The 11,360-nt window shown below is 33.9% G+C and overlaps 1 non-coding gene across 1 annotated transcript; it reads right to left on the bottom strand.

Moving 5' to 3' along the window:
- Positions 1-7,252: 7,252 nt before the first annotated feature.
- Positions 7,253-7,468, bottom strand: LOC119470692. The gene has a single exon (XR_005199628.1). It is a non-coding gene; the product is annotated as a small nucleolar RNA U3 (small nucleolar RNA).
- Positions 7,469-11,360: the final 3,892 nt, after the last annotated feature.

Here is an 11,360-nt window from a genome sequence, read left to right as displayed (position 1 = left end):
CATGTTGGACAGTCTGGTCTCGAACTCCTGACCTCAAATGATATGCCTCCCTTGGCCTCCCATGGTTCTGGGATTACAGGCATGAGCAAATGTTTCCATCTGTCAGATTTTTGTTTGTTTGTTTGTTTTGAGACAGAGTCTCACTCTGTAGTCTAGGCTGGAGTAGAGTGGCAGGATCTCAGCTCACTACAACCTCCACCTCCCAAGTTCAAGCAACTCTCCTGCCTCAACCTCCCATGTAGCTAGGATTACAGGTGCACACCGCCATGCTGGGCTAACTTTTTTGTATTTTTAGTAGAGACAGGGTTTGGTTTTAACATGTTGGCCAAGTTGATCTTGAACTCCAAACCTCAAGTGATCTGCCTGCCTTGATCTCCCAAAGTGCTGGGATTACAGGTGTCAGCAATTGCATCCATTCATATAATTTTTTTTTAAACACACACATTTATCAGTTAAGTTTATCATCTTTTGTGGGCACAGTTTGTGGTACACCAAAACTATTACAATAGTAACATCAAATATTACAGTGATCACAGATCACTGTAACAGATAAAACAGTAATAAAAAAGTTTGGAATACTGCAATAATTATCAACATGTGACACAAAGACTGTTGGCATCATTTTTCCAAACATCATATGTTGTCTGAAAATTTTAATGTAAGTTTGGTTTTATTCCTTATGTATTTGGTAAAGTAGTGTAGGCTTCATTGTTGGGTATTTTTCATGAAAAAGTTTTTTTCTTGAAATGTATACATTTCATCTGAAATTTTAAATTTTTGTGCACAAATATATTGGTATTTGCTGGGTAGCATGATTGGGTTAGTCTGTTTTCACACTGCTGATAAAGACATATCTGAGACTGGGAAGAAATAGAAGTTTAATGGACTTACAGTTGCACATGGGAATAGAGGCCTTACAACCATGGTGGAAGGCAAGGAGGAGCAAGTCACATCGTACATGGATGGCGGCAGACAGAGAGAGAGTTTGTGCAGGTGAATTCTTTTTAAAATCATCAGATCTCATGAGACTTACTCACTATCACAAGAACAGCATGTGAAAGACCCATCCCGTGATTAAATTACCACCCACTGGGTCCCTCCCATGACACATGGGAATTGTGGAAGTTACATTTCAAGATGAGATTTGGGTGGGGACACGGCCAATCCACATCATTTGGCAACTTGGCATTTTTAATTTTCCCTTAACTTTTAAATGTCTGTAACAATGACCAGTTTTAAAATTATGTTGTTGGATTTTGTGCCTCCTTCCCACCTTCTTTTTTCTCTTCTCCTTTTCTTTCTTTCTCTGCTCCCTGTCACTTTGTCTGTCTTGTAAGGGGTTTATCAGGTTTTTCTCCTTTGTGATTTTTCCTATTTCACTATTTTATACCTTCTATATTTTTAGGGCTTAATATGTTGTTACTTTTGTTTTCTCTTTAGAGTAATACTATTGATATTCTTTCATTATTATCAGATTCCCCTTTTTATCTTTTGGAGTATATTTTTTCTTTCAGTGTGCCCTCACCATAGCTGTACCAGAGTGTCTTTTAACGTTATTTTTCTTTTTAAACTTTCACTATCTTCTATTTTCACATTTAAAATGTGTTTCCTTTAAGTAGAAATGGGTTTCTGTATGTAGCCCAACATTCTTTTTCTGACAACTACAGTATTTAAATATATATAGCAATTACTTATATTTTAGGGTTTATGTAATCTTACTGTTTATTTTTTGTGTTTCATCTGTTCTTTGCTCCATATTACATTATTTAGTTTTTAAATAACATTATTTTTTTCTTTTTTTTTTTAGAGAGTGTCTCACTCTGTCTCACTGAGGCTGGAATTCCAGGGATGTGATCACTGCTCACTTCAGCCTCAACGTCCTGGGCTCAAGCAATGCTCCTGCCTCAGAGTTCTGAGAGCTGGAACTACAGAAATGTGTAAGCAGACTTGGCTACTTTTGTAATTCTTTTGTAGCAATGGGGTCCCACTATGTGGCTCAGTCTTGTCTTGAACTCCTAAGCTCAGGTGGTCCTCCATCTAGGCCTCGCAATGTGCTGAAATTACAGGTATGAGCTGCTGTGCCTGGCCTCTTCCTTTTTTATTGCTTTTATTACTTACCATATATATTACAATATGCATCCTTCACTGATTAGAATATACCTTTATTACTTTCAGACTCCCTGATCAATGAAAGTACCTGAAAAGTTCCACTCTGACCTCTTGCACAATCAATAATATGGATATTAATTCAACATATATTTTGAACTACATATATTATTATTGTTGTTATTAATATGCTCTAACATTTAGTATTGGTTTTGATAAGCTATGATGTTTCTCCCTCCTGGTGCTTTGTATTTTTCCTTTACTATTATGCTTTGTTTAGGGATTATTTTCTTTCTGCCTGGATAATTATCTTTGGCATTTTATTTAGAAAAAGCGTGCTGACCTCAGCTTCTCTGAACTTCTTGTTTGACCAAAAAGGACTTTATTTAGCCTTCCTTTTTGAAGGATATCATTTTATAAATATAGATTCAGTCATTTTCTTTCGGCACTGCAAGTGTTCTCTGTCTCCCATTGTGTTGTTTCAAAGTTAGCTTCTAATCATATTATTAATCATTTGAAACTAATATGTATTTTATATGCACGCTTTCAAGATTTTCATTTGGCTTTAGTTTTTAGCAGTTTTATATAATAGTTGTTATTATTTTGTTTATAGCTGGGCTGTGCTTCACAGAGTTTCTTGAATGGCTGGCTCCAAAGACCTGATTCCTTTCATTAGTTGGGAAATTCTTAGCCAATTTTTCTTCTCATACTTCTATTTTTTTTCCTCTGTCACTTCTCCTTTTTGGAATCCAGTTACACCTGCATGAGCCTTTTTTTCAATTATGTTCTATCTACATAGCTCTTACTTTATTTTTCATTTAATTTACTTACTTGCTTCAAAATATATATTTTGAATGTATATAAATATGTAAATCTATTGGCAAATTTCTTCCATTTTGGTTAATCATTAATCTATTGTTAAATTCATCTATATTTTAATTTCAATATTTCGTAAGATCCCTGATTTCTGTTTGATTTTTAAATTAAATTCCAATTCTCTGATGAAAATATTCCATTTTGTATTTATTTTTGGAACATATTAAGTTTATTCTTGATACCTCAGATATTTTGATTTTCTGTTGCTCTACTTTTACTTTTTTCTCACACATTTCTCCGTCATTTGGTTCTGTTCCCTGACATGTCTGATAAATTTTGACTGATTCCCAGTTATAACTGAAAAATTGCTGGCATTCTCAATGATAGCTTTTTTCCTTTGGGGACTATGAAAGCATGTGCAGATTACCTTGTTTCAGCAGCGGTTATTCTGTTTTTAGTTTGCATCTTACTCTATAGTTGTTGCCTTTTCAGGGGTCTCAACTAAAGGCCTGAGATTTTTGTAAGTCCTTTTTTTTGTCTCTCTCTTTTTTTTTTTTTTTTTTTTTTTTTTTTTTTTTTTTTTTTTTTTTGTAGAAATGGAGTTTCATTATGCTGCCCAGGTTGGTTTTGAACTCTTGGGCTCAAGTGATCCTTTTTCTTCAGCCTCCAAAGAGCTGGGATTCCAAGAGCGAGCCACTGCACCCTAAGTTCCTTCTTTTGTAATAATCTTACATTCTAATTTTCATCTTCCCAATACCAAAATACTGACAAAATATCTGCCTAAACTTTTGGTATCTCAGCAGTTGATTTCTGCTTGTATTCTCAGAAATGTGTTCTTCAAATGCAAATTTTGGCATTCAGCTAGTGCCTCAAAGGGGAAATTTTCCACAGAATGTTATGCCCATTTCTCTAAAGTTCCCTTTCACTTTGGAGATCTTGATCCCTCAAATTCTTACTGCTTTGATTGCCCTGAATGCCAATAATTGTTTTCTTAGCCTACTCAGATAGTCATAAAGTCTAGAGACTCTATTTTCAGGATTTATGCACTACGTTTTTATTTTTTTACTTATTAGACATTTTCCCTATTTTTCAGCTGTACACTCTTCCACAATTTGTTTAGAAAAAAATTAACAATTTTTCAAGATAAGGCTATCAAATGGAGCTTATGTAAGGTGACATTAAGAGCTGAACCAACGATCTTATTTTCTTTTCACTCATTAATTTATCCTGTCCATGACAAATACATTTAAGCTATAGATTGGCTCTATCAATTATTTTCTTTAATTTTTGTAGTACATTTTCTTTCTCTTTTCTAGTTTTATGTTTAGAGAGCCTTAGTACATAAAGATCTCTAAAAAGAAGAACTCTGGAAATATGATTAAAAGGTTTTCCTTTTGTTTAATACCATGTATCACTCCTAATACGACATCATATTCACTCTACTTAGACCTTGTGCTATACGTTTCTTGGGGTGAGATAATCCACAGCCTAAATCCATATAGCTATAAAAAGTATTATGTGAATTGTCAAAGGAGGTATGCATTTTTTCATGATATTCTGAATTAATCACCATATACGTTTATGAAAGGCTATGGGAATTACAGTTACCCTAGTGCTTCTGAATCGCATATGTTCTCTATTTCCACTTTGATTACTATTGTCTTTAATTGAGTATGACTATTTTATGTGTGAGGTTTAGTAACATAGCTGTTTGGGCTTTGTTTCGCTCTTTTTCAATGAACATTGCAAAGCAGCTGTTGCAAGCATATATTTAGAGCCAAAGTGTACTATCGCTTACATATGGGAGGAGTGAGGGGAGGATAATTGAATTACAAAATGCTTGTGATCAAATATGCTCTGTGAAACTATGGAAACAGGAAAACAATGCCAGAATGGTGTCCACAGTGAAGAGAACAAAGCCTGACTCTAAACAGAGGTTGCTAAACAAATCAGTCCCTATGCAATTAGATGGAAAAGCACTTAGCAACAATATAAAAATAACAGAGTAGCTGGAAATCGGCACAATAGAAGATGACTCAGACTCTCTAAAGTTTGCATACTTTAGAACATTACTTTCAATTTTACATAGAGTTAGTTCACATGAGACTTGATATGTAAGTGCACGTAATGATAAAAAAAGAAAAAATTTCTGGAATTACAAGCATAAAGTCAATACTAATTTGCCTCTTATTAAAGAAACTCAAACCCTTCACAATTAATTACTACTGAAATTTCTCCCAAAATCATACTGGTTTTATAGTTCAGCTTTTCTGTAGGTATAAAATTGACATAGTAATATTTCCGAACTTTTGCCAAGCATGGCTGGTTCTCTTATTCTTTTTAAGACTTCATATTTTAGATAACAGGCCTCCCTGGGATCTGAAACAACATGATTAAGTATAAACATACATGTCATTACCTCCCCATAAAAGATCATTCTGTACACTTCTCTTGGTATAACACTGTTGCTTCAATTTTACAGGCTCACAACTATGAGTTTTTAGTCTGCCAAACCCTCCTTCTGTGTGTGTGTGTATGTGTGTGTGTGTGTGTGTGTGTGTGTGTGTGTGTGTGTGTGTGTGTGTGTGTGAGAGAGAGAGAGAGAGAGAGAGAGAAGAAGGAAGCAGGGTAGAGAGCAGATCAATCTACACAATTTGCAAAGACCAGTGCAATATAAAAACGCAGGACCCTTTGTTAAAAAAGTATTAAGAATTTTAAGAATGGGACAAGAGAACATTAAACCAAGTATTAGATCCTTCTGAGCACAGAGACCAATGTGACTGTACAAGTTTCATGACCATGAAACTGACCTTGTGGGAGAGAGAGAGAAAAAACAGAGAGAACAAAGTATATGTTTTATAACAGATACTGTCATACTCTAAGGAGGATGTATCTTAACAACTTGAAGATTTGGTTAATCTGACCACTTTGAAGATTTGGATGTGCAAGTTTGGGATCAGAGGTTAAAATGGAGTAAATTATACTGCATAAAATTCGAAGTTAATGAATTGTGGGTAAGAGTCACAGAGAGATGGAGAGAAACCACTAAGTCTGGATGCTTCATAAGGGAATGTGTATGTGAGCTCTGAGTTACACTAAAGAAAAATACAGAAGTATATCAAGCAAATAGAAGTAACATAAAATCACAGATTGCAATCTTTGCATCAGTCAAGTAATATTCAATTCAAAAATTATGAAACCTAAAATTTAGGCCATGTTTAAACACTAAAAAAGTCATAATTTACACTAAAGATATAAAGATATAATAATTATGTATACATAACAGTTATTTTTCTCTTTATCTCATCTATCTATCTATCTATCTCTATCTAGCTAATCTATCTATCTATCATCTATCATCGATCTATGCCAAGTAGCAAAACATCCACTTCTATAAAATGGAAAGTACAGAGAATAAAGAAGACAGACAGGGACAAAGAAACGCAGGGGAGTGCAAAAATCACTGAAAGTCAATTTTTTTGGATACATGGTAAGACCTTTCAATATAGAAATTAAAGTTCTATGTTAGTTTTGTACGTTTTCTTTGGGTTAAAGGAGGCTTTTACTCATTGCTCTCTGTACAAGTCACATCAAGAGGAAAAGAAAATAACGTTATAGAACAAAAAAGCACCTTTTCAATACTCTCTAAATCCTTGCAATGCACTGTTTGCGACGGTTTGAATGTTTCCCCCAATGCAACAGTGTTGGGAGGTGGAGCCTCATGAGAGGCGTTAGGTCATGTGGTCTCTGATCTTATAAATGAATTCATGCCCCTGTAAGAAGGGCTTGCAGGAGTGGATTTGCTCTCTCTTGTTCTTCTGCCATGTGAGGACGCAAAGTTCCTCCCTTCAACAGAATGCATGGTTCAAGGCACCTCCTTGGAAGTGGAGATCAGGCCCTCACCAGACACCAAAATCGGCTGGTGGTTTGATCTTAGCCTTCCCAGCTAGTGCCTCTGTTAGAAATAAATTTCTATTCTGTATAATTAATCAGTCTGTGGTAAATTAATCTGCTATCGCAGCACAAATAGACTAAGACAGTGTCTTTCCATGATCTTGGACTTATTGTTTCTAGCCTGTCTTTCCCTACGAACTACATGAACTTCCTGCCGTATCCCCAGCACTTACAAAACCATCTGGCATACGATATTTGCTGAATAAACAACTGTTGAGAGAGTGAACAACTGAAGCAATGAATCGCATCTGCAACTCAGTTTTAGTTTCCATCCAAACTAAAATGTTTTTTGATTTGTTATTTCTTCAATTCTTGTTTATTTTCAATACGTTTTTTTCTTTCTCAGACTTCTTTATAAAAAAAAATGTCAATGGGAACCATTCGGACTGCATCTTCTCCCTCTTATTCCCCAGGAGCAAGAGGAGAACGATCATCAATGGCAAAAAGCAGTCGCAGCAAAGCAAAATCAAGAGCTAGCTTTAAGTTAGGGAGAGAGCACTGCCCCTCCTCCTCACGGTTTCTGGTGCTCTCCAGGTTCAGGGAAACTTTTCCAGTAACAAAGTAAAAAAATGCTCCCTGAAAGTATAGTCTTCCTGAGACTTCTTTAATCAGATAGTTTGTCTCCACATTCTACTACCAAATTCTGTTCCATTTCTCATACCTTGAAACGTTGTTTTATTTTTACTTTATAGTATAATACCCTGATTACGTTTCATCCACTAAAGCTCTGATTACTTTTTTATTCTTGTATAAGTTAAATTCATAAAGTATAATATGTTTGGCTTACTTATCTGCTTGATTCTATCTAGTTGCTGTGTATGCGTAGTTTATCTCCTACATATTCTATGACAGTTTTATTAAAAGTTTCTTTATATTATTTCATTAGCTGTGTATCTATGGAAGCACATATCCTGGTAATTTTATCTTGTTAATTTTCTTTAAAACATAAAATATTATGCATTACACATTGATTTATTTAAAAGAAAATGATTAAGATCAGTTTGACAATTTTAGGGAGATCATTTTGGCACTCTAGAATTTTTATTATTACTTTTAAAAAATTTAGTAATAATTTATTACGAAGCACTTTTCTACATGCCAGAATGATACTGCAATAGAAAATAAAACGTTTGGATTCTACTAGAGGATATATATCATACATTACATGGAAATCAGTTCCCACTATGTCAGGTCCATCCAGGGTGAGCCTCAGCAAGAATTAGCAATGGCAGAATGTTCAGCAATTATAAATTAAAAGGTGTTGTGTTTGAGGGCAAAGACTTACGCATTTAGCTTTAGTAAAACTGAATTTCCAGATTAGGACACAGAAAAATCTGATTTTCTGAGTTTGGACTGCTGAAGAGATTTGTTCTACTTCTGGTCACACTGATTTGCTCACTTTATTTTGTGACTTATAGGCTTTACTTGTTTTCTTTTATATTGCTTTCTTCATAACAACGATACAGAGTAAGTGGGATACATTCCATGTTTGTTATTGTAAAAATCTTGGTGGTTTAGTTGTGATTGATGAATAAGATACACAAAGGTACAACAAAGCATTGAATAATATGTAGTTGAAACCCAGCAGGCTTTATAAATAGGCACATGTAAGTCATTTCAGCAATTTTCCCTCTTGTTCATGCCAATTAGTTCCCACATAAATATCTACATGTTTGAAGCTATTTTAAATTGATTCAGCATTTTCTCTCAAAATTGCAGATATCAAATACCTAGCATTTAAATGCCGCTTTAGCCTGAGACTAGACGTGAGCTGCAATGCAACTATAAACACATTTTGAATGACTGGTTTTGATTTTATCTACCTTCATAGTTTAGTTTTATAACTGCATGAAGACACAAAATACTTATCAAAATAAGGATTATTTTTTCTTTTAACCAAAATGTGCACAATTAGTTGAGTTCTGTTCTGGGTGTACTAGCTGTGCTTCTGCTTTACAAGTGTCTTTTTTTTTTTTTTTTTTTTTTTTTTTTTTTTTTTTTTTTTTTTTTTTTTTTTTTTTTTTTTTTTTTAAGAATACTAATAATTTTGTACCTGTGCTACTATTACAGCCTGCTGAAAAGGAATATTGGACATGATGTTCTAAAATCACTTTCTGGTCATTAGGTTACTGAGATTTTATCACTCAGTGAGAGCCTTTTCTTAACAAGGAGAAAGAACTATGTCCAGAGTTTATAGTGTCTTCCAAGCCTGCACTGAGACAATTTTCAGTGACTAATTATAGCTTGAGGGAGCAGGAAAAGGCTACCGGGGAGAAAAAAAAAATCCATCAGAGGAGTTAATTTGTAGAAAGAAGGGGGAGTGCAGTTTCAAAGCAATTTTGTAAATTCCAGATGTAACTACTTGTATTCTTCAAAACAATTTCCATAATACTGACTTTAATGATAGATCATTGCTGATAGAGGAGATAAAATGTTCATTTCTAGCTGCAGTGCCTATGTTTGTATAAGGTGCACCCAGGAAACGGTCAAATAGTTTTTTAGAAATTTATTGGGTGAATATTTGAAATACTAAGGGCTATAGTCTATATAGTCAACACACATTATAGCTTAAAACTCACTCCCTAGGTAGGCTTCAGCGTTCTCACATTAGTAATCTTTTAATGATGATTCTGAAATTTTGAAAAAAAAAAACCAAAAAACTAGATAGCCTCCACTCTAATTTTTAAACAGTTTCTTGAAATTATAAAATTTTGCTACATATGTTTTTGGTAGTAAAATACATTTTATAGATTCATTTAACTGACAAACTGATACCAAAAAATTTAGAAATATAGAGTAAACTTAATCTTGTTAAATGATGACTGAGGAATGGATTGAAAACAAGTGTTTACTCAAATCCTTTGGCTACATTTAAGTCACTTTTAGTAATAAAGATGTCATGAAAATGAAGGAATACAAATATCGTTCCAAAGCTGAAGCCAAAATCTTATCCCGAAATTAGATAATTGTTGTCAGCAAAATTAGCCACGATGATCTCATCTAATAACTTACCTGATTTACATGCAAAGGCTGATTAATATCAAAAAATCAGTCACCTATCACACAGAGCACTTCATGAGTTTTACTTTAATAGCTTGGTCTTTCTCTTTCAGCCATGACGGTCAGACTGATATTTTATGCTTGTATGAAAGAAATGCTTCAAAAATCAGAAAAAAAATATAGGATAATATTAAGACTTATGGAATGTTAATAGAAGGATGACGTCACAACAAAATAAAGCAACATAAAAGGAGGAACAAATTTGGGGCAGTGAAGAATTAGAATTTTATGTGGTCGAAGAAGCGCGAGCTACAGAAAAACGTTATATTGTAGAGTAAGATTTAAAAATAAAAGGGCTCAAAAAAACTGGTGAAGACTTGAAGAAGAGCCATCAAGGGCTTTTAAGAGTGAATAAAAAGATAAAATCAATATTTAAAAAAGTTTGTGTGATAAACAGATGGAAAGATTAGAATTAAACCTGGAAAATTAAATGGCCCTTTAAGAATTCAAAGTAAATAGTGGGGGGGCTTCTATCCAGAGTGATGGCATAACTAATTGGAAATAAGGTAAAAATAAAACTAAAAGTAAAAAAAGGTAAGTATTTGATATCTGCCGACTCAGGAATGACTGTGATATCCGTAGCTTTGAAGCCTGGAGGGAGTATGATACCCTGATAACCACAGGAAAATGCAGGGATTAGGAGGAATGGCTCAGGTTGAAGTCATACTAAGGACAATGGGCAGTTGTAAGTCAGAGATGTGGGATTGGTTTACAGGAAATATACACAAGAGCAGAAAGGTTAAAAGGTAGATATTCTATACTGCATTCAATTGTTTATTGACTATGGATCTATTAACCAGGGATAGTCTAAAATATTAAGACATGTGTTTTTCAAAACACAAATTGCAAAGTTTACTTTTCTAAGAATTCTCAGTTCTTTTCTCTAGTAATAAAACATTTATGTAGGCAATACAGATTTTTTAAAAGGACAAACATTCAAATTTTAACCTAGTCCCATTTTTCTAATTCATGTGTGCGGATTTTGTGAAGCACTGAGTCAAAATTTTCCAAAACTAATTTTTTTTGCATAAAAATTGAAAAACTGCCTCATAGCTATTATTTTACCTATAATTCAATCAAAGTGTTAACCAAATTTGGACTGTAGTGAAGAATTGCCAGCGAACGGTGGGTGGGAGGACAAAGGTAGCTAATTTAGTTTCAAACCACTTAGATTAAAATTAATATTGCTTCGCCAGCATAGGCCCAAACATATGAGAATTCATTAAGGAATTTAGCATATTCCTAAATGAATTTGAAATTGCATTTAGGAATACTGCAAATAAGTATAATTTGCTCAACATTTCTGTTTACCCCTGAATTCTAATAAGACCCATTATCATAATTGATCACTTAGGAAAGCATAGTGAAGTTAAAAAGAAAAAAAAAAAAAACCCTTTCTGACTAGTCAGTGACTTTATAGAAAG

The sequence above is a fragment of the Cebus imitator genome, unplaced genomic scaffold, assembly GCF_001604975.1.
Source record: "Cebus imitator isolate Cc_AM_T3 unplaced genomic scaffold, Cebus_imitator-1.0 Scaffold37, whole genome shotgun sequence".
NCBI lineage: Eukaryota > Metazoa > Chordata > Mammalia > Primates > Cebidae > Cebus > Cebus imitator.
This window is presented reverse-complemented; position numbering and strand designations above follow the sequence as displayed.